The sequence below is a fragment of the Akebia trifoliata genome, unplaced genomic scaffold (genome assembly GCF_017979445.1).
Source record: "Akebia trifoliata isolate Shusen 1 unplaced genomic scaffold, ASM1797944v1 Contig00508, whole genome shotgun sequence".
In the NCBI taxonomy this organism is placed as follows: domain Eukaryota; kingdom Viridiplantae; phylum Streptophyta; class Magnoliopsida; order Ranunculales; family Lardizabalaceae; genus Akebia; species Akebia trifoliata.
In genome coordinates this window covers 18,064-45,335 of record NW_028237048.1, presented here as the reverse complement: position 1 = coordinate 45,335, position 27,272 = coordinate 18,064, and the positions used below count along the sequence as shown (strand labels likewise).

The 27,272-nt window shown below is 33.6% G+C and overlaps 1 long non-coding RNA gene across 1 annotated transcript; it reads left to right on the top strand.

Moving 5' to 3' along the window:
* The first annotated feature begins 6 nt into the window (after positions 1 to 6).
* Positions 7 to 4,251, top strand: LOC147381409 (uncharacterized). Its single transcript, XR_015174580.1, has 2 exons — positions 7 to 2,474; positions 4,071 to 4,251. It is a non-coding gene; the product is annotated as an uncharacterized LOC147381409 (long non-coding RNA).
* The last annotated feature ends 23,021 nt before the right edge of the window (positions 4,252 to 27,272 follow it).

Sequence of the window (27,272 nt, the reverse complement as noted above, 5' to 3'; positions counted from 1 at the left end):
ACATCCATCCCTCTTAGAAACCTCAACTACTCTAAAGATAAATCTAGAAACACCAATGTATCATCTACAAATTGTACATGAGATACCATTGGGCACTCTATGCTTGTTTAAAAATCAGAAATGCTATCATTTGATATTTCCCTTGATATCATCCTCCCCAGAACCTCCACCACTACAATGGAAAGGAATGGCGAAAATGGATCTCCCTGTCTTACCCCCTTGAACTCTTGAAGAAACCCAATGGGGAACCATTTAAGAGTATTGAGAAAGACGAAGATGACACACAATTCATCACCCAACAAATCCACTTCTAACCAAAACCCATTCACCCTAACATATATCTCAAAAACTTCCAGCTTATATTGCCGTAAGCTTTCTCCAGATAAATTTTGCTCAATAGCCCCGAGACCCCGAATTTCATCAGCATTCGTTTGCAATAAGTCCCCATTGAGAATTTTCCTTACCTTCACAAAAGGCCCTTGTGATGGCCCAATTATCCCATTCACCACTATCTTCATACTGGCAGCCATCCTCGAAGATATGATTTTGTACACTAAACCCACCATACTAATCAACATCAAATAAGTTAATTCCTCCACCTCTGCTTTCTTTGAGATCAAGGTTACAAAGGTACAATTTAAACCATGATCTAAGAAACCCTCTTGATAAAAGTCTCCCACCGCTGCTAACAAATTTGTTTTGATCACATCCCAACAAGACTTAAATAAAGGCATCGTGAAACCATCAAGCTTGGGAGCCTTATCATTTACCATTCCCACTATGGCTTGTCACACCTCCTCTTCCCCAAAAGGCTCTTTTAGCCAAAACTGTTGTAATTCTGAAAGCAAAGATTGAAATGAAGTTGGTCCAGATTGCGCCTCACATGATGTTCCTATGCTTACAACTTACCATAACCATTTACTGCTCCTGCGCCACCCCTCCTCTTCCACCTACCACTCCCCATTAATCTTCAATCTCAATATCTGATTCACCCTACTATGGCCATTTTCCAGATGATGGAAGAACCTTGTATTATTATCGCCTTCGTCCAACTTCTGCCTCCAACTGATCTCCTCCATATTGACCACCCGCTGGTATTGCTCCTTGAGATTAACCCTTCTAACCATGTCCTCTTGAGATCTCTCTCTCTCTCCCTCTCCCCCCTCCCCCTCCCCCTCCCCCTTACTCTCACATTCTGCAATCTCTTCCATGACTTCCTATTTTTTTTTTTTTTTTTACTTTCACTCTCCCAAACGTCTCCTTATTCCATCTCTTTAAGTTCTCCTTGATAACTTTCAAAGCAGCACCCCTGATCTGCCTGAAAAGGCAAGCCCCTCGCACCACCCTTGGATATAAGATCCGCATATTTTCAAATTGAAAGGGGACCGTCCTATGATGTCCCACTCCCACCTCCAAAGAGATAGGGCAATGATTTGAGGGTGGATTAGGGAGAGATTCTTGCAAGATCAACCAGAAAGGCTATTCCCAGTTGAAAATACCAGAAAATGATCTAGCCTATTGAGTACCAATGATACCTGATTATTCCACCACGTGAACCTGGTTCCACATAACGAATGTCAGCTAGCCCATTCTGATTAACAAACTCACCAAACAATCTCATCTTTGAAAAAAAGAAGAAAAAAGATGGGAACAATGAGGATGGAGAAAGAAAGTAGTAGGAAATACTTAATTCAAGTAAGAAGTTAATAGAGAAGATTGGAATAACACCAAGATGATCCCACACCACACTAATCACTGGAGAAAGAGTTTAGAAATTTCTGTAAACTAATAAGTATTCATTGATTCCCAAAATAAGAGAAAACAGCACATATATAATGTCCTACGTGGTATCCTACCTCAAACCCAATTAAATCCTATAAAATAGAAACAAATCTGGAATAGAAACGACCCAAAAAAAAAAAAACCATTGTGGGACTCCTCATAACCCCCTACTTTAAAATGTGGACCACTTCTAATTAAGGGGGACTAACAAAATATAATAAAATTAAACATTCCCTACTTTAAAAAACGTGGACCACCACTCTAGTAACTAAATAAAATAAAACATAAATATCCTAAAAGACTGGCCCATGGACCTGATGTTCCCATCACTCCCCCTTGGCACCCAATTTGAACCATCTACAATGGTTTACTACCAACATTTTTGGAGGTGGGAAACCATAATGCATTAGGGAACTTCTTTTTGTACATAGAGACTTCAAATCACTGCCAATGTTTGAACATTGTTCTGGGTCATCAAAAGATTTATATAGTTTACTACATCTTGCATCATTCCCACTGATATCTGTAAATACTTGTTACTTTTGAGGCCTAGATTAGATCTAACTTACCAGAGCTGATCTTTGTGTTCCATTCAGGGAGCAAATCTCCTCGGGGTCGACAGTCTTGGCATGGATGTGAGAGTTTTTTCTGGGGCAGAAGCCCAGACCCTTCGTTTTCCATTTAAATCTCGGGTAGTCAACTTACTTCATGCTATCAGTTTTAATATGCATTCTGATTCCTGCTTTGTTATCATGGTTCAAGAATTGACTAAATTCATATTGTTTTCCTGAGAAAGGTATCGTAAGTTATACCGAATTTATATTTTTCATTTATCACAAAACTAATTTCCTGAATATTTAATCTGTACTCTTGAGCATTACAGGCATTGATTAGGAATCTGATAGGGGTGAAGTGCACTAGGGAATCTCAAGCATAGGATTTTTTTAGGGGTTTAACTGTAATATTTTATTTGAAAAGTTGATATTTTAATTTCGTATACAATTATAATCAACTATGAAATATGGATGGTTCAAACTTCAAACTATCTCTTCATCTCGAAATGTTTCGGCTGACACATTTCGTTCTCAGGTTGATTGGAATAATAGGGTTTACCTTGGAATGTCTTTAGTATCCCAACTCAAGAGTTACCTCAAGAACAAGAACTTCAAACCATTAGTACATAATTATGACTAAAACTATGAGAAATCAAAGTTTTTGTTTTTGTCCCATTACATATGGAGCATACTCCTTACGGTGATGTTTTGTATTCTTTTTCCTCAATTTTTGTATACATTATAGTTGTATAATTTGTCCATGATATAACATTCAATTTACATACAATCTCAGGCTCTTCTTGTTGTACTAGTTTTTTTTTCTTCTAATTTCTATTTTTCTCTCTATGTTAACCTACACCTCTGCTTCTCCTTCTAGTATTAGAGCAGTGTTATGCTTTTAATTAGAAGTTAGAAAGTATGGAACTATTGATATAATACAATTTCGTTTGGAATTTGGATTTGAATATATGTCTGGGTTTATCTTCTACTCTCTTGGTCAAGATGTCTTGGATTTTCACACGAGATTAACTGCAGACCACATTTAGCAGTACCTGAAAAATGTTGGCGTTCTTTCATACTATTGCACAATTGCTAACCCCTATTCTGATGCTGTCCCTCTTAGGCTATTTTGTCTATCAGGTTTGGAACATTGATACAAAGTGTTTACACTTGGAAAAAAATGGGATTCATAGATACTGGGAAATATTTTAATTTAAATACTCAATATAATAATGATAATAATAGTAGTAACATTAAGAATATAACAATAATAATAACATAATAGTTAGGTTATAGTAGCATATAAGTTGGTATGTAGTGATAATTTAGTGAGATTCTATTGCCACACCAAAGAATTAACACACATCTTGGGGTGGCGTTAGCAAAAGTTGATGAGGCAATAGAAGCTCTCTAATTTTAGTAAGCGGCCTTATTGATGTACAGGTTAATGTATATTCATTTCTGATTCCCGTTGGGATATGAACCCGTGCTAAGTATTTCATACCCAATTTAGAATTTAGAATTTAGAATTTTCTTCTGTTTACAATTTTTGTGGAAATTGTCTCTTGGGGTACCTTACATTTAATGCTGTTGTGTAAGGTTTGTAAATGGGTTTTGCATGATTTGGAGATTGAACATAGACTGCTAAAGAGCAATTATTTTTCTCATTTAAGGTTGAAATGAAATCTCATCCCCATTTTTGTTTTGTTTTTTGTATGGGGTTCATATGTGCAGGCTACGTCCGGAAGTGCCGCTGAGAAGAAGATCCAACGAATGCTGTTCCCTAGATATCACAGGAAAAAAATAAAGACTCAATGTGACGAACTCAGGGACCCAGATTCCTTCTAAACTTTTTTGTTCTTGTTATATGCCCAATGGAATCAATTTTGAAATAAATAACAAGTTCAATCTCAAATCTTTTATTTTCATTGAAAGTGAGATTAACCCATCATACCCAACTTCACATCATCATGCCCCTCTCCTCCTCCATATGAGTTGAGTCTCTGAGCAGGAGAAAGGGGAAGGCATCGACAGAGTAGATTTTATTTTTCATTTTCCAACTGTTTTGTGACGATTAATATGGCACAGACAATCGGCATTCAAAGATGGCATCAACAACAGAGGTACAGAGTCTCTAACCTAACCTCATATATATCAATGAAAGTTAATATTGTCTAGTATGGTTCAACTATGGCCTTTATATATATAGGTTGAATACACTTCAGAAGTCAAAAATAAAAAAAAGTATAGAAACTTCTAAATCTATAGCAATTACTTCTTCTCTGAGGAAACCCAACTCAAAAATAGAAAGTATCCTACTCTTTAAAGAAAATTAATTAAAAAACTTCCAAATTACTTAAAACTGAAATAAACTAAACGCAAAGGGCTTAAATCAATATTGGATTGAGTATGGACCTAAATTGGTCAACCCGAACCAAGCTGGTCAAGTTGAGTCAACTCACCAAGATTTGGGTGAGTTGATTCGGCCACGAAAATTCTCTCTAGTCCATTTTCTCTAAAAGCTCAAGAGCAATTTGTTCTACATATAATCACTAGGAAAAATGTGTTTTTCCTCTAATCTCAACCATTGAGCCTCAACTATAGATTGAGGTTAAGAAAGTTTTTTTCTTATTTTGGAGGTCAAGTATTCCGGAGTTTAATGCCAAAAATACACGAAATATATTTGAGAGGATCAAAGTGGACCTATTTGGACAGATCTGTATGGATGAACAAGATGTTTTTAGCCCATCCAAATCCTTGGGGTAAGGCTTACGCGGTGATGATGAATCTTAGTTTAGTTTATGAGATCAACATATGATGATGAGTAGAATTACTTTCAAGTTCTTATATAATATTTCACTTTTGGGTCCAATTTGTTTGGCTCGTCGGTCGGACCAGTCAAATGGATCAATGACCGGTCTGGGTTTTAAAATATTGGATTTGCAATTAAATATTTTTTGATAATCACCAACTTAAGTATTTTATCATTGTTAGAAGTAGCTAATAAATTTGTAAATTTTCAGAATAAATTTATAACATTAGATATTGCACAACCCATTTGGTGTTTCTCTTAAAGCAAATAATAGAATAGAGTTACTTTAAGTTTGTAAGTTACTTTTGATAAAGTTACTAAAAGTCTTAAGTTGAATAAGTGAGTTCAACCTCCCTTTTGCCTGAAGTGTTAGGGAAGACCGGGTCTGATGAAATCATTTATTTGGTTAGTTAGAAGAAAAATAGAACTAGGTTAATTACATCTTGGCCAGTAACTAATGAATTGGACTTGGTGATTTTAAAAGGGCTACATGATATTCTTTGAAAAAAACAAAAAAAGTAAAATTTTTGAAGAAGAGAAATAAATAAAAGTGAAGAAAAGAGAGAAAAATCCTAAAGAAACCAAAGAAGAAAAGAAAATGGGAAATGTAAAGTGTTTCAATAGGGTGAAAGCCATCAAGAGAAAAAACGTGAGTATCCACACTTCTCATAATCCCAGACATGATGCTTAGTTTGGAGTTAGACCTTTGATTAACCCAACTATTCTTTGTTACACGGAGGTTAGTTATTACTCTAGAAAATCAAACCTCGAGAGTTTCTAAGTCAAAATTACATTTACTAACAAGGTTTAATTGAAGTCTAAAATTTACTAAGAAGAGAAATAGTGATTGGGACTCTATACTAAATATTACACTCAAACGACTAATAAATCTACACTGACCAATGTTTTCAATATAAGTTTTAACTTTGATTATTTTATGTCAGAATTGTTCGAATTTGGTGGGTATATTTGTTGCAAATCATCACGAGTTAAACTCGTCCACTAGGGGTAACTTAGGGGCTTAAGGGTTTATTGCATTTGTTAGATACAACCGAGAGGCCCATGAAAATGACACTTTTTTCTTTACCTGTCTTTTTTATTTTTTTTATTTCTTGCATTTTTGCTTGGGACTAGTGAAGTTTAGGCTTGGGGATGTGATCAGTGCCTTAAAATATTGAATTTAATATATTTTATCAGGGTACTTATCAGATTCTTAACCTTAGAGTGTTTTTTATTGTAGAGAAAATATTAGTTGGTAAATAATTTGTCAAGCAAATTCTTTTCTATTGTTTAGGCATAACATGGAAAATTTCATGAAAATTAATTTTGTTGTTTGAATTGCATAAAAAAATCAAAAAATATTATTTTAATTTGAATCTTATGATAATTATACAAAAAATAATTATAAAATCCTTTTTTGGGAAAGATTTTAATTATTACACCCTGATTTCTTAAATTATTAGAGAACTACTATTGACACCCCATGTTTTTTAGGGAGCTATTATTGACACCTTAGGTTTTAATTATTCCACCCAAATTCTTAAATTATTTATCACACCCCAATTAAAAATTAAAACACATTCTTCAAACATTACAACAATTTGGCTCAAATTATAATTTCAACATTATAACGCTCGTTCAAACGATTTTAGTAGTTGTTTACAATTATGATTAGGTTCATATAAAATTCTAAATAAAAAATAGATCAAATCTAGCAAATAATGAGATAATTTATTTTGGCACCCCAACTTTTACTTATTATTTTCTTTTTTTATTTGGGGTGTAATCAATAAAATTTGGGGTGCCAACAACAGTTCTCTAACTTTATTTATAAACAAATATTGATATAATTTAAAATTAATTATTCACTCAGAAATTTACAAAAAATGGTACTTTAGATAATTAAAATTTTTTTAATAAAAATAATTAATTTTTAATACTTTAAATATTTATTCTATAAGTAAAATTATGATTTTGTTTGATTTCATTTTTTTGTGTGCTTTTCGATTTTGTTTAACTTTATTTATGAAATAAATATTGATTTTGTTTGATTTGCCGTGTGCTAGCAAATCATTTTCCAAAGGGGGGGGGGGGTTGGCAAATCATTTTCATCATAAATTTTGAGTTTTTGACAAGTCAAACACTGGAAAATTACAATTTTTGATGAAACTTCAATTTTCCCTTAATTTTTCGTGCAATCAAACATATTCTTATTTAAGCCATAATAAGAAAATAATCTTGCAATTGTTTTATGTCATCACTTTACATGTTCAACTGTATTAAATTGGCATAATTACATAAATAATTATTTAATTGGAAAAATTTGATCATAGTGTGTTCGATTGTGCTAGGCCAGAATCATAAATTCAAATATAAACACAATTGAAAAATTCAAGTATATCAGAGCAACCAGGATGATATCAGAAGACAATTGACCAAAAGTCGACCATTTTCAAGTCAGTTTAACCGCACCGCGATGGATCCCAACCACACGACAATAAAATGGTGATCAATCAAGTTTATTTTGCATGGCCATGCTTCTCATGTAGGGGTGATTTTATTGCTGAGATCCACACTTGCCAGATGATTCCATAAGCTAAAATTATCTATAAATAGGACCTAGGCCTAGTGTAATTTGTTCATTCTCCTTTAATCCTCTCTAGGTCATCTTCCCCAATTTGATTAGGTTTTAGTTTTCTTATTTTCTCTATAAATTTCAGAATTGTGAGAGAAAAGAGAGACTATGTGTATTAATTTGATTCATTAATGGAACATCTTCACTTCTTTTTTGCCTTTCTCTTGTTCTGGCAATGATCATAGGCTAGTTTTCCTCCATTGGAGAGGTGAAGAAGTCTACATCAAATTTACTTTTATGTTTTAATTCATTACTATTCCTCTTCTTTGTGCTTATTGTTTAATGGCTATCTTCAAGATTTATCCAACTCCAATAGATCAAATCCTTAAATGAATCCTTGCTATACTAGATTTAAATAGACTATACTTAAATAAGATTCAAGATGGTTTATGCTTAAATTAGATATTGGGTAATAAGGATTCACACCCTATGAGTGAAGGAATCCTTGATTTAAATACTCATTTGTTGGTTTTAAAGTTAAATTTTCCAACCCAAGAGATATTAGCTTGTTCTTGAGTTGAGTTTTCAAAGAGATTTTGCATTTTTTTTATTAGAATGTAATTGTTGTCACTCTAGGTAGATTCATGTCTCTAATGGGTTTTCTCTCTTGTTTTAGTTTCTAATTTCAATTTCAAGCATTTTAATTTCTATTTTTAGTTTTTCTTTAAGACAACCAAACAAAATATTTTTTTTATTTAAATTTTGATTCGATTACATTTTCATTTGAATTAAAGTTCCGTCCTTATCCTTGTGGTTCAACCCTTACTTGTCCTTCGAGTAAGGTAAATTTTATTTGTTCAAAAGAGCCTTACAACATCAACATATATTCAAGCATCACAACACAACGAACAATGTATATGTTACACCATACTAGGGTTTATTCTTCATATTTATATTTTCTTTGTTCTATGTCTGTGATCTTTAAAATCATTTGATTTTGTGGGTTCTAATTACAATTTTAGTATGCTAGAGACCGCTATATCCACCTTAATCTAAAATTTGCAAAGAAGTATCTTTCCAAACCAGTGCCATCATCACTAAAGGTACTCATTTCTCCCCCTTTTGTTTTAATTTCAATAAACACCTACTCTATTGTGATTGGAATTGTTTTGGGTACATTACGATTTCTGTTAATCTTCATTTTCGGGTGTAATTGTCTGATTTTTTTTTTTTGGTCGATTTGGTTGTCTATTAATAATATTACGGAGTTTATCTATTTAGATAATTTTTTTGGTGGTGTTGTTGAGGAGAGTTTATCCTACATTTCACCTTACAAAGAAGAGCCACACGATCTTGGACAATCCAACGGCTCAAAGCGTTCCAAAATCCAAAACACGTGCTCACTTTATATTTTCAAAATTATAAAGACTCCCCTCCCCAAACAGAAAACCCGATCAGTCTCTCTCACTTATTTCATTTTCTCTCTAATCCGTCTTCTTTTTCAACCCTTCTTTACAAATATCTTTCTCTCTCAATCTAACCTCATCTTTTAACTCTTTGTTTTTTTCATGGGTTGCTCACACCTGTGGTTTTGATCTCAGAATAAATAAGTGATTTATCTCTTATATTTTTGATTTGGTGACTGACTATTTATATTTTCTATGTAGGGAATTGAAGGTATCAGTGATTTGAAAGTTCAAGTCCTTGGAAGCATTGCCAGTGTTGTGGTATACGTACAAACTTCTTCAACCCAATTGTAGATTTCTAAGCCATTGGATTTGAGCATTCTATTGTAGGTTTTATGCACACAATAGAGGGGAAAAACATTGCTTGTATCTCCAATTAGGTTGATTTCCAGGTGTGTTGGTGTACCACAAAAATGGCCAAATAACCATGGTTGATAGGCCTGAATGAGTACGCCACATACTGCAAAATGGAGACAGGGAGTTATGTTTGATATAGGGTTATGTTTTACATGTTTAGTATATATATATAGGGTCACGTTCAAGGGCCAACTTTTTGGCAAAACATTTTTCAAAACATGAGTTAGAAGTTTTGGAATGGGCTGATTTTTGGTGAGGATGATCTCAACGGTGAGAAGATTATCCTCACCAAAAATCAGCCCATTCCAAAACTTCTAACCCCATCAAAAATAGTTTACAAAAAATGGACGGTCCACGATTTTTCAACTTGTAAACATGGGTTAGAAGTTTTGGAATGGGCTGATTTTTGGTGAGGATGATCTCCTCACCGTAGAGATCATCCTCACCAAAAATCAGCCCATTCCAAAACTTCTAACTCATGTTTTGAAAAATGTTTTGCCAAAAAGTTGGCCCTTGAACGTGACCCATATATATATATATATATGAATTCAACTTGACTGATTCAAACTCATTAGTATTTCTTAAGAAGTCACCTTATTGTATAATTGTTTTGATTTATTTGATAATGCATGCATGTATCTTATAGGTGTACTTTAGAAATGTCAAAATTCAATGTGGTTTTTGTCAGAACTTTTTTTCAAATGGGAGGATTGTCACACGTACGTGAATGGATACTGTAGACACCCCAATTTGAACAGTTCCCACTTGAAAAGATCTCAAAAAGACGTATTTTATATGAAAAAAAAAATGTTAACAGGTGTAAGGGTCTAAATTTTTTAAATTCAATCAGTTTTTTTTCAAAAAAAAAAAAAAAAAACCTTAGGATTTCCAATAGCCCAATGGCCCACCATAGGATTAATTCATCATCTAAACCTGAAAGCGCCTTTGATCCGCATGTACGGATCCACTTTTTATTTTTGGGAGTCGCCACTTAGTTTTATAGTCCATTACTATTATATGACATATTAGAGCACATAAAAAGTAAACAATACGAAATAAATGTTACAAGTTGTTGATTAAAATAGTATGATACTATGTATCTCAATTTTTGATAGAGAGATAGAAGAGTTCATTAGTACATCATATCCCTCCCATTTGATAAGATCATATTACACAATTTCTGAAATATTATTCATAAACTATCATACGTTGTTGATATGAGATGGGTATGATTAATTCAGAGATGTTTTGTTATTTTGTCAGTCAAATTCCTTATAGGACCTAAAAAGCTTGATAAAATAAAAATACTATAATAACACATGGCATGCATGCACATATTTTAGATTATCACCCACGACCCATTTACAATCCTAATTATAGTACTACCAGTACGTGATAAACTACGGAAATGCCGATTGAAATTTTTATTCATGTACAATGAAAATTGATTACAATCCTAATTATAAATAAATTGTAATCTTAATGTTATACAAAACGGGAAGAAGATGAAAAAAGAAAGTGAATAGTCCTATGTGAGTAAAAATGAACATACTATTGCATTTACTTTTGAGTTTATCAAAAGATAATTATAAAGGCACCCAATAAATTAATAAGGGCAACCCAAATAATTTAAAAGTGGTGAACTTTACTTGAGTTTTATTGTTATTAGAGCACCCTCACGTCTTTTAACTTTTGTTTTCATCTTCCTTATTCTTCTTCTATTAGATTTTTAACCAGGTGATTTCGATTTTTTCTGCCAAAAAATTTCTGACTAACTCTAACAAACCTGAATCCTATTCCTTATAATAATTTTCTCCCCTCCCTACCATTTGTTTGTTGAAAACCCCTAACCTAAGACAAAAAATAGAAGAAAATTGAATTGGAATTTCAAATCTTTCATCCCAAAAGATGGAAAATTTCATCCAACCTTACTCTTCAATGATCCAACCTTACTTTTCAATGGTCTAAGTATTTATTTAATTTTTTTTATGTTAAAAAATTCTTCAAAAAGCTTAAGCTTTCTTATTATATTACAAAGATGTATTGGATAAGCCACTATTTGTTTCCAAAATTATGCCACAAAAAGTTACATTTATTTTTAAAAAAATTAATTTTTTTTTCTTATTTTATTACAAAGATACATTGTGTAGGTCACCATTTGTCTCCAAAAATATACCACAAAGTTACATTTATGTTAAAAAATTCTCTAATTTTTTTTCTTATTTTATTACAAATATGCATTATAGGCCACCATATGTCTCCAAAAATAAATTACCCTTTATAATCATTGAAATTCATTGTAATTAATTATTTTATTCCTTTTACTATAGAGTTTTAATGTTGTATCCTCATCACAACAACATACCAACCACGACGTTAGTATTCCATTTACGACTGGCATGGTATGTTTCTAATTTTATTTTTAATAATTATCTTATTTTCATTTAAATAAATTATGTTCATTTAACTAATAATTTGTTTTAATGTAAGTTTTTGAAAGTTGTGATTCTCTCGTCAGTTGGTGTCGTGAAATTAGAAGAGCTTTAGGGATATGTTGTCATTATTTAAAAAAATTTGACAATGTGAGTAAGATTCTTAGGATCATTTTTTGTTGTGAGAGGAGTGAAAAATTTAGAATACATAATAAGAAATTTGATTTGAAGAAATGCAATGTTAAATATGTTGAAACAAAATAATACGGGTGCCCATTTCAATTAAAAGTGATAGGGATTTCAGAAGAATATCATTGGAATGTTACTATTGTGTGTGGATATCACAACTACATATTGATAGAGTATTTCAAAGGTCACTCATATGTTGCGAGACTTAATATTGAAGAATAAAGTACATTAAAAAAATGATGCATTACGGTGTTAAGTCAAAACAAGTGCTCAACATAATCAAGTAGAAGGCCAATACAAATACACCTACGATGAAGATGATCTATAATGCACGTAAAAAAAAATTCAACTAATTATAATGGATGGATGTACTAAATTCTAACAATTGATTAAACAATTACATGAGAATGATTATATAGAATGGAGTAAAAGGGATGAGGCTACGAATGTGTTGAGAGAATTTTTGAGCTCATTCAGATTTGATCCAACTAGCAAGATGTTTTTCAATAATCTTTTTTATAGATTGCATATATAAGACTAATAAATTCATAATGTTCTTGCAAATTGCAAGAGTGACGTACGCCGAGTTAACATTTTCAATTGTCTATGTGCATGAAAACGGAGAATAAGGAAAATTATATATGAGTATTGGAATGTCTAAAACTCTCATTGCACCATAATTTACTTCCTTCTATTATTGTTACAGATTGTGAGTTGACTTCGATGAGTGCCATCGAGAAGTATTTTCATCTTTAATTAATTTCTTGTGTTATTTTCATATTTCAAGAAATGTGATGACAAACTATAAATGTTATTTCGAGACAAATGTCAAATGAGAATTATTTTTGACTTCTTAGATTGATTTGATATTTTCTAACAATGAGATTGACTATATTAACTATCTCTTAAGATTTGAGTTATAATTTAGTCAATATCTCAAAGCATTGATGTATGTGAAAGAGGATTAATTATTTAAGTATAAAGAATGATTCACAATTATGTTAATCAATCGAACAATGCATTTCAAAAATACAATCACCAACATAGTAAAATCTTTTCATACGAAGTTAAAATGACATCTTAGTAGTGTGCAACCTAATTTTACATGTAATTGGGAAGTAGTATACAATTTGATATTAAGTCAGATGACAAAGATAAGAGTTTTTTTCGAGAAAAGTTTGACACATGTTAAGCACCAACATACATTAAAATCTCTTTTGTCAGGTTTATTTGGATTTGTTTCTAAAATTGTATTAGATTTAATATATGAAGATATGGATCGTTCTAATTAAGTTGGAGTAAACACTAATACTTGTGGATGGATACTTCAAAGTACTCATGGATTACTATGTGTCCATCCGTCATATTTGAGCGTGAAAGACTTTTTTCCACCTCTTTGAGAGTTATATATGATTTTTTTTTAAATATTTGCATGATATTTCCCAATATTTTTCAATGAGTGATTTAATTGATTAGATTGGATTTTAGATGTTATGTAAGCATTTTGATGAAAGAAATAAAGAAGGACAGACTAATCTATTGAAAAAGATCAATGAAATTGTAAATCCATTTACAAGTTTATTATTTGTATCGATTTGAAAGATAAGTATAAAAGATAGGTCAAAATGCAGAAAGTCTTTAAGTATGCTTAGTCAATAAAAGGTAAACTATCTAATGTAAGCCAAAACATATTATCCCATCAAGATCGAAACTCAACATCATGCGAATAAAGGTCAACGCCAACAGATAGGTATAAGGAAACATTTTCTAATGGATTTTAATCGTACATAAAAGGGGTTAATGATATTAGTATCAATGGTAACTGTAGATTTAAAATGATTAATGAGTTGTTTGCAATGAGTGTTAATGGTTAGAACAAAGTCTGATCATATTTGATATTAGAATTGAATATGTACATAAAAAAATGTAGTGCATTATTGAGTAGGTAACAAACGACTAATGAAATCTTTAGTGTACTTGTAAAAAGCCATGTAAAAAAGAAGTTTTGAATGACGATACCTGAAATAGGCTATCTCATTTCATCATTTTATAATGTTATGTTAATATACTTTTTAAAGAAGATATGCATCACTTTTGTCCCATTGTTCACGTTGCCAATCTTAAAAGCATCACATCGGGTAATAACTATGGGTTTTGTTAATGAAAATCATTTCATTCAATTATTTTAAAATTAAAAAACTCTAATTACTTCAATCGATCACTTATGTCAAAACATGATAGTATTTCTTGAGAGAGTGTGAAGTTTCATATTTGGCAATGATGGACATATTTCGACAGATTATCCGTTCTTACGATAGTTTGACTGATAACATTATGCTCAACTAAGACAATGATTTATTATTTGTGGTTGGCATTGTAGATATGAAATGTTCATCATAGAACCTCAATACTATATTATCTAAAGTCATCACCATTCTTTTTTGAAAATAGGTGGGAATGAACACTCGAAATGATTTTGATTTTATCATTGTATTGACTCTTGTATATGAAAAAATCATGGTCTACCTAAGATCTAAGTAGAAAAATCTGGTTAGAGGACGAGGAAGGTGTTAGGCACCCCATCCTCTCCACCATAGGTGGTTATTTTTGAAACTTGACCAATCTTTTGAAACTTAAACAAATAAACAAAAATACATGTGTTAGAGGTGATGTGTAATAAGTAAAAATATTCCTTTAGAAAAATATTTTGATATCAATGTGACATTAGGAATATCTTATGAAAAATGATGACCCATATATGATGTGAACCCCGTCAACTTATGACAAAACCCATGATCGAAATTGAATTCAAGGACCGTTCTACAATCAGATTTAATGAAAACCTCGACCTATTACCTATATAGAGGTAAGAACCTTGATATAATGAAGACGCCACAAACGGTAATGAATGACCGATTGATAAGTCGAGATGAACGCCGCGGATAAACTTCGATAAGTTCACAAGTTCTTCAAAGAACTAAAGAGAAAATTCTCACAATTTTTTTATGAATCTAATGTGCTGGAATTTTATTGATGAACACACCTATTTATAGGCTGAAATACAATACAATAATAGGCCGAATTAGCTAAGAAAAATTTAGTCAACCTAAAAGGAAAATAACCTAATTAAGAAATCTGCAGCACAAAAATCATGCCTATTGCTGCCCTTATTCTTCCTTATTGTCATGCTTTTTTAAGCTAGAATAAAAGGAAAATAAACAACAAATAAAGGTAATAAAAATAATGGAAAACTTGTCTTTTTTGGTTGGCACATGCCTTATGAAAATAAACAAGTAAGGAAACTAAAAATAGAAACAAATGTGTAGTCTTCTAGAGCCTTTATTGTAGTCTTTATTCTTGCCAATTTGTCTTGGAAAACAAGCAATCAATCTTGAAAGGAAACTAAATAATTTCAACCAATTAAATGCTGAAATTATTCTTCTAGAACTTGAATTATGTTGATGCAGTTTTGTTGAACATGTAGATCATATTCAACGGAGCTCTACGTGTAAGTTTAATTCCAAACTTCTTGAATCAGTTCGCTAAGTGCATCTTTGAATTTATTTACTCGTGTTCTTGTAATCGTGCCTTAATTTGCATCAATATAGTTTACATTATTTTTTACGAGTAGAAACGTTGATTTGGGCCTTTTGGAAATCCATGATGGAGTTTCCTTAATGTCACAATTTTAATGTATGTATGCAAGGCTAAAAACTTAGTGTTTTAACCTCAATAAGAGTGACACATTTCTTCATTATTGGCAAGCATATGTGAGTAGGTGCATGATGTACAATATGATGCATGAGATATATCATAAGGAAAGAAGGCTTTAACCCCCACTCTTTGGGTCAAACAAAAGTATAATTTACCAAAAGTGGAAAAGAATGTGCATTACATCGTAAAGATTTTTTAAAACATAAAAATAAATAAAGGGTTAGGAGTAGAAGATGCAAGTACTTAAATTAAAATCCTAATCTACAATCATATTATCCCTTAATGTTCTTGAATGATATTGAGTCTTGAAGAAAGTAACTTAAAGGTTAAGTTTTAGTTGAGGGTAGAAGATTAAAGAAGATGAAGGTTGTTGATTGAGAATAGAGACATGGATATGAGTTTTTGAGTTGAGAGAGGTTATAGATGTAGAGTAAGGATTTTGGTAGAGTTTTAGGTTAAAAGATGGGTGCTTGAGAGCAAGAATTACTCATAGAAAATGAGGGTTAGAAATATAGATTAAGGATTTTGGTAGAGTTTTAGGTTAAGAGATGGGGGCTTAAGAGCAAGAATTACTCATAGAAAACGAGACTATTTGTAGACACCCCATTTTTGCACTCGCCTGATTAATCAACTCGTCAACTCGATTACAACGGTTCCCAATGATGAATGATTATTCCAATGCTTTATTTTGTTACTAGATATGTTTCAGAAATTTGGATGAGGTATTTCAAATTAACAAAAGTGTAGAAATCACGCTACGCTATAAAAATATAACCCCAAAAGCTTAGAAATCATCATTTTTCAGACAAAAAGTAGTTTCACGATAAAAATCACTAAAAAATGATCAAATTATCAAAATATCCCTAATTTTAAAATATCCCTAGAGCCTACGTTACACTTAGGAAAACCCATTCAAACACATACAACAACAAATCGAAACCAAATAAATCATTTCGTCAATTTTCATAAAATTCGACAAAATTATAAAAATACCCCTCATAAAGTTCACGACCATTCCACACAAAAAATTTCATAAATGATAAAAACCAACATTTCCATTGAATTCCTTGTGAAAAATCGATTCCAAAACATCCTGGAACAATGTAAAACGACTTAAAATGCAAAAAGTCCTCTCCAAGGGTAAAACGGTAATTTTACAATTTTTAAAATTAATAAATAAAATATTAAATAATTAAAGTGAAACATTAATAAAATTAATTTAAAAATTTAAGTCAAAAAAATCGATCAATCAGGCTCTTAGGCAAAATTGTTGAGGGTTGCCAAGATATTTATTCAAGGACCCCTCCATTTGGGGGTCCAAAGAATTAAAGATATAATAGAGGGGGGTTCTCCAAAAAATTAAAGTCAATCAAGTAAGACTAAAGTCAATCAAGTAAGACTAAAGTCAAAATTAAAGTTACTCAAGTAAGACTAAAGTCAAAATCTTGAAGTCAATCAAATAAAACCAAAAGTCAAAACCCTAATAGAGTTCTAATTAAATAATAATTCTATTTAACAATCCTAATTAAATAATAACTCTATTTAATAGAATTCTAACTAAAATATAACTCTACCTAAAACAATTCTAATTAAAATATAACTCTAACTAAAAGAATTATAATTAAACATTAATTCTATCTAAACAAATATTTAAAAAATCTATAAATAAGGGTCCCTACACCCTATTTTCGTATCAAATCATAAACCCTAAGAGAAGTAGGTCAAAAAGCCTCCCATAAACCCTAGTTTTAGAGTCCCAACTCCTTACCCAACACCCATACTTCAATTTTAGCTTGAAAAACACGTAGAAGCCCTTCAAAAATACCCCAAAATTCATAACAAATTCGAAGAATCCAGATCCAAGAAAGAGATACCTTGCCTCGGAGATCAGAAATCAGATCCGGAGACAGAACGAAGCAATGAGTACAGTACAAGGAGCAGTTTTTGTTAGATCTGAGGAAATAAGATCTTTGCGTATCGAAGGTAAAATTACTGTTAATTTTCTATCTAGGTTTTGTTGTTAGCAATGTAGCCTTATTTGGGATAAGTAGAGACCGGCATTGACCGGTTGGGGTTGGTGCCTAACACCTTCCAACCCCGTAATGTGATCCCCAGACTCAGTTTTTCTTCAGTAGATTAGTTTCTTTATCTGTTTAGAGTCAGTATCCGGTTCCTAGACCGTAATAACTAGGTGGCGACTCTTAAACGTCAAGGGTCAAAAGCGGATCCGTGCACCCTGCAGATTAAGGGCGCTTTCAGTGGAGACTCTACTGGGGACTATTGAGGAACAAACTTAAAAAGCCCCAAGTATAGGAACATTGCCAAGATGACCTAGTTATTTATTATTATGTTTTTTTTTAGTTCATTTGTTTTTATTTTATTAGTTTGTTTATCTATTTTTTTTTTATTATTATTATTTTTCTCATCATTCTTTTGGCTCTATGATCATTTGTTTGGACTTTGAGTATTTTGTTTTGGCATGTTATTTTTCTATGGCTCAATTTAAAATCACTTAGAGTAACCCCAAATGATGTAATATTTCAAAAAATTAGTTAAGAATGAATTAATGATTCTTGAAGTATGGAGAGTTTTTTTTTTAAAGAAAAAATTTTCTTTCTTTTTATTTTTTATTTTTTTATTTTTTTCCTGTCCTTTAACAACATATATAAAAAAACCTTTTTATTTTTATAGGGTGTGTGTGATCTGTCCTTTGATAGTACTTTTAAAAAAAAGAAAAAAAAATTAGTCGTATGTTTGATCTATCCCTTGACAGTATTAAAAAAAAAATCTTTTTATTTTTAAAGGGTGTGTGCGATCTGTCCCGTGACAGTATTTTAAAGAAAAAATTAGAGAAGTTTTGGCGTACTGTTAGCAACAACAATGCATTAGAATGGGAGGTGTAACACCCCGTATTTTTAACTCGCATGTCGAGGAAATCAGATAGTATTTATTCAAAAAATATTCTAAAAAGATAACTTAGTGTAAAGTACCTAGATTATGCTATGATCATTTTTGTTGAAAATCGACTTCGTCGTTAGTTTCAAAACCATCGAAATATATATTTTGGCCTATAAGCAAATTTGAATTCAAATTCGGGTGAAAAAGTTAACAAATCCTCGAATTTCGCGTTAAGTGGGATCCAAAATAGTAAATTTTCGTTAGAGTGAGAATCAGGAAGATTCGACCACACCATTAGGGCTGCAACGAAAAATTATTCGAAATGGTATATTCGTTTGTCATTTATCGAGTCTGGATATTCAAGTTACGGTCGAAACTAGAAATAATAAGAAAATTACAAGTATGCCTTCGCCCTTGTTATAAAAGAAAATTTATTTTCTTTTAAGTCACTTTCTTTCTTCTCCAAAGCACCCAAACTCAGATTTTTCCAAACCTAGGTTTTCCTTTTCTTCTCCTCAAGAACCATTAAGAACGAAGGACCGTTGAACTTTGACGAAGAAGACAAAGTTGTCAGCTACGACGATAGCTACAACCTCACCCTCCTTGTTAACCCATTCACATTTGTTTTCCCCATCCTCCATCAAAACCCAGCCGTGTGGTTCGAGTGAATCTTAACACATCTCCACCGATGGTTCCATCGAGTGAGAGTTCGGTCCATCATTCATTGTGGAAGCAAAGGAGTGCCGTCGTCAAAGGGGTTGCAAACCCTAGCTCACTTTGCATCAAACTCAGCTCAACAACAACTCTTTCACCGCCAACTTTGATCGTTGTACGAGTTCATTGCCTTTGGTGTCCACAAACAAGTAGGGGACTTTCAATTCCTATTGGTAACTTTAGATTTCTCAAATGTGCATTTAGGATTTTGAAACAAAACTTATTGTTTGCATTTAAATCGTAGAAATTGGTGTTTGATTTCAAATTCATGGTAGAAGTAGGTGTTTTGATTATGTTTTATCGAATTTTGATAACAAAATCGTGGGTGGGTTGATGGTTCGAAGAATGGAAGAAGAAATCGAAAAGGAGATCGAAAACTCGAAGGTTCGAGTGAGGTTCAGGCTATCGGCAGGAAGGGTCGGTGCCACCGGCACCTGTCGAAGGCATTCTGTCGGTCCCACTGACAGAATGTAGCTTCTGCCACCGACGAAATCAAGAAGAAGCCGAAAATTTTGTTCTGTCGGCAGATGTCGTCGGTCCCACCGACACCTGCCGATGTGTATTCTGTCGGTTCCACCGACAGCATATTGATTCTGCCACCGACAGACACAGTTCTCTTCAGAACTGAGTTCTGACTCTTGCCTTGACCTCCTCATTACCTATAACCTGCCTCCCCATTGCCTATACTTGATTTCCTGCCCTTCATTTCATTAAAAACATTTAAGTAAACTTTAAGTTCTTTAATGAAATTAAGGTTTTACCCCCCATTTCGGAACAATGGGAATGGTTTCAAGATCAAAATTTCAAAGGATCAAAATCCGAATTTTGGTTTCAAGAACAAAACGTAAATTTCGACGTTTTCGGCAAGTTTTCAAAATGTAATAACTTTCGCATTACTTTGAATTAGATTACAAAAACTATATGATGTCGAATCTCGTGATCGAGACTTTCATTTCGAAAAACCCATTTTCAATTTCGAAAACTTTGAAAAATTGAATTTCCAACACTTAGCCAAATTTTCACTAGCTTTTACTACTTTGGCCAGCTTAGGTACCGTGCATCACGGGACCTTAATTTTTTTATAGGCTTTGATGGTTTTCAATGGAAAGACTAAAAGAATGACTTTGAAAGATTGAAAATGGATGGCTGATTTGAAAAGATGAAAAGTGAGAATGTTGAGAGAATGGAAAAAGGGATGAATCGGTAAAATGTCAGAGTCACACCCAAGGGGTGACGTATGCATTTTACATTGTATGTTGTATGTAGGTTGGTGAAAGGATATCCAGGTTATTAATGAAAGGGTTGCATGTTTATTTAATTTATGTTGGCGCAGAGGCTCCGAGTACTGTTTTTATTTTAGGCCGAGTAGCCACAGTTGCATAGTAGGAACTGGATATCCGTTCTCAACCCTGTTTTGTTAATTTCTCTTTTGTTTTAAATGAAAAATCATATATATATATATATATATATATATATATATATATATATATATATATACGTAGCTATTTTGTGAACTGTTAAAGGGTTTGTGAATGCTTGAAGGGATAGTGCGTCACATTATCCGGAGGGGTGCACTATCCTGGGATGTACGGTGGGGACCACCAAACTCATACGTGGTATGGGACGCGTATGAGAGTGGAGTCACAACTGGAATCCGGGTTCATTCCTTTCTTATCTTTACTAGTGATCGTATATTGTAAATGTGGTCGTATACAAGTGGAGTGTCATTTGGGAATCACATGCACGCCTGATAGGCATAGATGAAGATGATTGGTCAGTGATCACTAACAATCTAATAGTAGTCGAACATTCTGACACATCGAAAAGAGACCCATTGCTTACGGTCACGTCAAACGGCCAGCCTGAGCTGGATAAATGGTCACCAGTGTGGTAAGCGCAGTGACCGGCCACAAAATCAGGAACTAAAAGCTAGATTATGTTGTAACATCATGTCCTGACTGGGAACGATCCAGTCGTGAATCCCAACGATCAAATTCCATTACTCCACCACTTGTATTATGTATCTGTGTTATATTTTGAATTATAAACTGAAAAACATGTTTATTATTTCAATGTTGTCAACTGTATTTGCATAAATGAAAAATGTATAATGAGTATGGATAGTTGATGTTATGTGTAATTTTTAAAATATTTAGTTGCTCATCCCTGGTTATATGTATTAGTTAACCGTAGTTTTCATTGTAAAACTTGCATGTTTTGAAATAATGCAGTATGATTATTCGATCACGTTAGGTGAGGTTATTGGTAGGAATTGTTTGTGGACCTACTGGGTAACCATTATTACTCACCCTTTCCTTCCATTTTTTTTTAGTTGCAGAACCTGTGCCTGGGGAGGTGAGCATTGAGCCATCCGCTGAGGAGCATCTGGTTGGTCAGATCGACGACCAGTGTCCCTTACCCGGTGAGCGTCATGAATACTTGTACTAGGAGTCTGTTCGTCCTAGGAGAGGTCTATGTTTTGGGCCGAGTGATAGGGCTTTGTTAGAGTGAGGGTAAATGTTGTAATCCTGTATAACTCTATTCTTTTTGCGCAACTCTGACCTATCCTGTATAACTCTATTCTTTTTGCGCAACTCTGACCTTACATTTTGTTATTCACAAAACCTTCCATCTTCCATTTCTCATTTTATTATAGATGTGTTGCTATATACATGATTTGTTTGGTTATGATTTTTATCAGGTTTGAGTTCCGTGGAACGCTAACATAAACAGAGGAGACTATGCCGAAATTTCGAGGCGACCTTGGGATTTGTGTTAGCGTTTGGCGGGGCGTCACAGGAGGTGTGCTATTAGTAAATTTTTTTATTTTTATTCTCACACCTTCATCTTCTTAATTCATTTTTTACTCAATCCCATCGTTTTCTCTCAGTTCGATCGGTTTAGATCCCTAACACTCGAAAAGAATTTAAGATTCATTCTAATGGAAAGATATAGTGCCTACGATCATCGGCTTCTCTTGAAACTGATTCAATCTTAAATGATTTTACTAAAGATCGATACTTCTTTCGTCTGTCATAGAGATTTCAGAGTTTCTGGTTCTGATTGGTGGTAAACCTTTGATTAGGAGTGAAGGGATAGGAGCTCAATCGAAGAAAAAAAATGTTTCTAATTTGTGAAAGTCTGATCTGGTTTCTCAATTTGAATCAAAGACCTCAGAACCTTCTTCTTGGCTTTCTTTAACCCAAAGAATGTTTCTACAGATCTCTTTGAGGGTCACTCTTTTAAAACCAGATTTGAAAATGTTCCCCCAGAACACAACCCATACGTTATAGCAGGAGAGATCATAAGAGATCTCTATTGGAGAGAAAGAGGTAGAAAGCCATTGCGATGGTGAAAGCGCCCTCGATCCGCAGGGTGCGCGGATCCGCTTTTGACCCTTGAGGTTTGGGAGTCGCCACCTAGTTATTACGGTCTAGGAACCGATCAATGACTCTAAACGGATAAAAACTAATCTAAAACAAAAAAAAAACTGAATTCAGGGATCAAGTTACGGGGTTGGAAGGTGTTAGGCACCAACCCCGTCCGGCCAAAGCCGGTCTCTACTAAATTCCCAAGTAAATTACATTGCTAAAACCTAGATAAGAAAATAAAAATAAAAGGTTTACCTTTCCGATGGCAAGGACTTGGTTCCCTCAGATCTGACAAAAAGAACTCCTTGTACCGTGCTCCCTTGCTTCGTTCTGCTTCCGGATTTGACTTCGGATCTCCGAGGCAAGGTATCTCCTTATTTTTGAATCTGAACTCTTCAAGTTCGTTGCGGATTTGGGGATGTTTTTAGAAGGCTTTTGGGTGTTTTCTAGACTAAAATTGAAGGAGGGATGTTAGCTAAGGAGTTGGGGCTCCAAAACTAGGGTTTATGGGGGGCTAGGGGAGCTTCTAGACTTATTTCTCTTAGGGTTTATTATTTGATACGAAAATAGGGTGTGAGCACCTCTATTTATAGATGTTTTTAGGGGTTGATTTGGATAGAGTTAGTGTTTAATTAGAGATCTTTTAATTAGAGTTGTGTTTTAGTTTGACTTGTTTTAGGTAGAATTGTGTTTTAATTAGAATTGTTTTAGATAGAATTGTTTTTAAGTTAGAACTCTATTAGATAGAGTTATTTTTTAATTAGAACTCTATTATGACTTTTGGTCTTATTTGATTGACTTTTAATGTTTTGACTTTAGTCTTAATTGATTGACTTTTAATATCTTGACTTCAGTCTTGCTTTATTGACTTTAATTTTGACTTCAGTCTCACTTGATTGACTTTAATACCTTGACCTTAGTCTTGCTTGATTTACTTTGATTTTTGGAGAACCCCCTCCATTATTTCTTTAATTCTTTGGACCCCCAAATGGAGGGGTCCTTAAAGAAATATCCCACGAACCCTCAACAATTTTGCCTGAGAGCCCGATTAATCGATTTTTTAAGTTCAAAATTTTAAATTAATTTCATTAATGTTTAAATTTAATTATTTCATATTTTATTCATTAATTTCGGAATTTTTTATCATGAAAATTATGAAATTACCGTTTTACCCCCGGAGAGGACTTTTCACGTTTTAAGTCGATTTTTAATGTTCTAGGATGTTTTAGAATTGGTTTTTCGTAAGGAATTCAATGAGAATGTTGGTTTGTGTCATTTATGAAAATTTTTGTGTGAAACGATCATGAACTTTATGAGGGGCATTTTCGTAATTTTGTCAAATTCTGTTAAAATTAGTGAAATGATTTATTTGGTTTCGATTTGTTATTTTATGTGTTCGAATGGGTTTTCCTAAGCGTAACGTAGGCTCTAGGGTTGTTTTGAGGTTAGGGGTATTTTGGTAATTTGATAATTTTTAGTGATTTTTATCGTGAAGCTTCTTTTTGATCTGCAAGATGATGATTTCTATGTTTCTGGGGTCGTACTTTCCTAGCGTTGCGTGGTTTCTAAGGTTTTGTCAGTTCGAGATACCTCATCCGGATTTCTGAAACATTTCTGGTAACAAAGTAAAGCAATGGAATACACATCCATCATTGGGAATCATTGCGATCGGATTGACGAGTTGATTAATCAGGCGAGTGCAAAAATGGGGTGTCTACAGATGGTCCGATAATAGCGCCTAGGTTAAGGGTTTCGATCCACTTTTACGTATTAATTCTACTCTGTTTTTCATCTATGAGATTGATATCTGCAAGGAACTCGAATTTATACATAAGAGCTGCAGTACAGTGGGTTATAGACCCAACGTTTTGTCCACTACTCTCTCACATCTCATTGCCACAAACTCTACTCATCTCATCCTTCCTTTCATCTCCATCAGAGAGAGGCCTAAAGAGAAGGTGTTCTATTACATCTCGTCGCAATGTTCATTTTGTAGATGAGATAACTTAAAGGTTTATGTTAACATTGTGGTTCAGCCATGACAGTACCCATGACGAAGATGCCACACCTATCTTCCTTCTCTTTCAAAGTCCCTCGAGTAGCCGAGATAATGAACCTCTCTTCAACAGCCCACAAAAGTCCAAATCAAATATCTGGGTGAGTTACGTGGCTGGCAGCAGCATACATAGAGAAAAGGAGGGGATTGAGTTGTGTGTTGCTGTTTTTTTTTGCTATGCGTTGCTGTTTTTTTTTGCTGTGTGCTGCTGATGCGTTGAACGGTTTTTTTTGTGAGTGTGTGTTGCTGGCAGCAACGTTTATAAAAGCAAAAAAAAGAAGTTGTGTTTGCTGGTAGCATTTTGGATGCGTTGGCAGCAACATAAAAGAAGTTTAAAAAAAAAAAAAATGTTGTATGCTAGGTGTCTTGGCAGTAACATTATAAATGGAAAAAACCAAAAAGTGAATTAAATTTGTTTAAATCCTTTTGACCTCCCAACATGGCAGCAACATGTTTCTTTTTTAAAATTGATTATTATTATTTTTTTTTTAAATTTAGCTAGTAGATTTATTTCGTTTGGATTTAAAAAAAATATATATCAAATAATTAAAAAAAAAAAAAAAAATTTGCTCCTCATCTCATTAATCATTGTTCCATTCTCAATATCCCCTGAAATTTTGGATTATTTTGGGTTGTCAAAAGTGACCCCGATTGGACCATTAAATTTTTTTTTTCCTCCTTAGTTAAACTTGTGATATATCATGTGGTATTCGATTTTTTCTTGGTGCGTCATTTTGTCATGATACGTGGGTAATTGTGATTTAACTAAGCGATTAATTGATCTTGATTGGTGTATACCTTGATTATTATTGACCTTGGATCATGTTTTGATGCTCAGGGTATGTCCATCTTTCTTTAATACCTTGATCACATGCCATTGATTGATAATCAATTCATTTATCGATTTGATAGTAAATATTTACGGGATATCTCATACACGTGCCATGACCCTGATTATGATGTACATACCCTGATTTTTGATTTCGATGTTATGGTTTGTGTATTTTGGTATGTTAATAGTATGATTTGGCCTGTTTGTTTGAAAAAGCCCCGGGCACACCCCACCCTATTTTGCAGACACCACTAGCACGTTTATATTATTGCATTGCACGTTGCATGTCCCTTATAGCCAACGTGGCACTAGTGCGTGGTCCGGTCTCCTCGAAGATACGACGTCATTCATGAAAACCACAACTCTAGTCAAGTACCTTAGGGTATATCAAACTGGGGCATCAATACTGTCTGATCAGGTGATTCTGAGAGGTATATTGATGCACCCAGGCTGTAGTGACCTGAGCCTTTGACCTATTGTGAGCCACACAGTCACATGTCCCGATTGCCAACGTAGTACTAGTACGTGGTCGGTCCCCTCGTGAGATGCTAAACCATTTCTGAAAGCTATAACTCTTGACTCGTACCCGTAGGTATATAAAAGATAATCCAAGTATATTAATTACACTTTTTGATCAAAACTGGTGCCTAAGCGAGATCCTGCCCCGCTGTACCCTATTGTACGAGGGGGATAGACTACGTCTATTCTAGACGAGAGGTATTTAAGTGGGCCCTTGCTCAGCATTGTGTGCCACCTCTCACTGGGGATCAAACTGGCTGTTTTTGACTTTAGAGAAGTGAGTTGAGGTTTTATATTATCACCTATATGGTATATCAAACCAAGTCATCACGTACTGTCGATTGAGTACGCTTGAGAGGTATATAGGTGCACTTGGGCAAGGGTGGCCAGATAAATTGCATTGCACGTAATAAACCTAGAGTCTAGAAGCCTTCCTATAGGTCACGACCCGAATTGACTATGGGTGTTCCTGGGTTGCTTTATTCAATCCAACCAACATGTAAGTGGGCGGATCGATCCAGAATAATCAAACAAAACCCGCAATATCGGTCTGACCCAATTGGTGAAATGTACCGATTAATTTGAACCGATTAAACGAATTGGCCTAATCGACAAATGGATCAAACTGATCAACATTAAACCGGTTGGACTAATTGGTTTTATTTTCAACGATTTAGATCATTTTATACAAAAAAGATTCGATCTTAGGATCAAATTAATTTGTCTGATCAAAGGTTCTATCCCAATCAGGAGTAGACCCGTGTCTAACCTTTCTCACTTTCTTGGCCACCATAGACTTATAATGCATTTGGATTCGATATTTCCCACTGGACTTGGGCTGTTCTATATCGAAAGTTTAATCATGTGGTTAAGAGTCAAACCTTTAGAGTCAATGGTTAACCTTGGTTTACTTCCAATCAGGTGATAATTGGTCCCAAATGTTCTAAACCTCCATCTGTACCACTTTGGGTCCGTGAAAAAAGTCGTCTTTCCAGAGTACC